Source organism: Styela clava, unplaced genomic scaffold, assembly GCF_964204865.1.
Source record: "Styela clava unplaced genomic scaffold, kaStyClav1.hap1.2 HAP1_SCAFFOLD_78, whole genome shotgun sequence".
In the NCBI taxonomy this organism is placed as follows: Eukaryota; Metazoa; Chordata; class Ascidiacea; order Stolidobranchia; family Styelidae; genus Styela; species Styela clava.
The window spans coordinates 50,604-52,500 of record NW_027556611.1 but is presented as its reverse complement, the minus strand read 5'-3'; the positions used below and the strand labels follow the sequence as shown (position 1 = coordinate 52,500).

The 1,897-nt window shown below is 53.4% G+C and overlaps 1 non-coding gene across 1 annotated transcript in view; it reads right to left on the bottom strand.

The window, feature by feature from the left end:
* LOC144419229 (small subunit ribosomal RNA) overlaps positions 1–1,277 on the bottom strand; it is a 1,810-nt gene extending 533 nt beyond the window's left edge. The window contains exon 1 of the ribosomal RNA XR_013473929.1: positions 1–1,277. This exon is cut by the window's left edge and continues 533 nt beyond it. This is a non-coding gene — a ribosomal RNA (small subunit ribosomal RNA).
* Positions 1,278–1,897: the final 620 nt, after the last annotated feature.

Here is a 1,897-nt window from a genome sequence, read left to right as displayed (position 1 = left end):
CACCACCACCCACAGAATCAAGAAAGAGCTCTCAATCTGTCAATCCTACCTGTGTCCGGGCCGGGTGAGTTTCCCCGTGTTGAGTCAAATTAAGCCGCAGGCTCCACTCCTGGTGGTGCCCTTCCGTCAATTCCTTTAAGTTTCAGCTTTGCAACCATACTTCCCCCGGAACCCAAAGACTTTGGTTTCCCGGAAGCTGCCGGAAAGGTCGTCATGGTAACGCCTCCCGATCGCTAGTTGGCATCGTTTATAGTCAGAACTAGGACGGTATCTGATCGTCTTCGAACCTCTGACTTTCGCTCTTGATTAAAGAAAACATTCTTGGCGAATGCTTTCGCAGTAGTTCGTCTTCCGCCGATCCAAGAATTTCACCTCTAACGGCAGAGTACGGACGCCCCCGTCTGTCCCTCTTAATCATTACCTCGTGCTCCGAAAACCAACAAAATAGAACCGAGGTCCTATTCCATTATTCCATGCAACACTATGCAGGCGAACAGCCTGCTTTGAACACTCTAATTTTTTCAAAGTAAACTTATCGGCCACCGCCGACACTCAGTCAAGAGCACCGACGGAGAACCGAAGGTGAGGCGAACGCAACCAGTGACACGCCTTGCGACGGACCGGCGGCGCTCGCCCAAAATCCAACTACGAGCTTTTCAACCGCAACAACTTTAGCATACACTGTTGGAGCTGGAATTACCGCGGCTGCTGGCACCAGACTTGCCCTCCAATGGATACTCGTTAAGAGTTTTAGGATGTACTCATTCCAATTACAGGGCCTCGTTAGAGTCCTGTATTGTTATTTTTCGTCACTACCTCCCCGTGTCGGGAATGGGTAATTTGCGCGCCTGCTGCCTTCCTTGGATGTGGTAGCCGTTTCTCAGGCTCCCTCTCCGGAATCGAACCCTGATTCCCCGTTACCCGTTATCACAAAGGTAGGCACGTAGCGTACCTTCGACAGTTGATAGGGCAGACACTTGAATGATACGTCGTCGGTGCAGAGACCGTACGATCCGCGTGGTTATCCAGAGTCATCAAACGTCACAGGACGAACCCGGTCGGTTTTGATCTGATAAAAGCGCGCCTCCCGAAGTCGGCGCTTAATGCATGTATTAGCTCTAGAATTACCACAGTTATCCACTTCGCTTACGAGACCAAATAAACCAAGACTGATTTAATGAGCCATTCGCAGTTTCGCTTTACGAGAACTCGTACTTGCACCTGCATGGCTTAATCTTTGAGACAAGCATATCACTACTGGCAGGATCAACCAGATAGCTGCGACAGCTGCGCTCGGCCCTTGCTGGGCCGCCCGGCGCGTGCTCGTCGCATTCGTTTAAGACCGAGGCGATCGCCTGCGGCCGTACTCGGCTTCGACAGTCGCTGGCCGCGACGTCCACGCTCTCGCCGGCAGTGCCAGGCGGAGCGATTTGCGTTTTTTCTTTGCTCGCCCTCTCTCGGGCTCGATCCATTCAGTTTCGCACAAACAAGAGCTCTGCCGGCCGCCTGCAGCGGTGCCTAAAACCCGGGCATAACAATGCGACCGTTCTGCTAGGCCGACAAGCGCTCAAGCCAGACGCTCGATCGAACGCCCCCTACACATTAGTCGGGACAACGGCTCGCTCATTAGCATCGCGTTTGTACTTTAACTTTTTTCGGCTCGGCTTCTTTCGACGCCGATGCCGGCGACGCAGCACTCTCTCGCCCGCCAGCCACCGAGAAAAGGGTGCGCTCCGACCGGCCCCGCACCGCTCTTTCTTGGCTCATTCGAAATTACTGTCTTTCGCTCTGACATGCCTTACCTAGGGTTAGGTTAGTATGCTTGCACGTTTGTACTTTAACTTTTTTCGGCTCGGCTTCTTTCGACGCCGATGCCGGCGACGCAGCACTCTCTCGC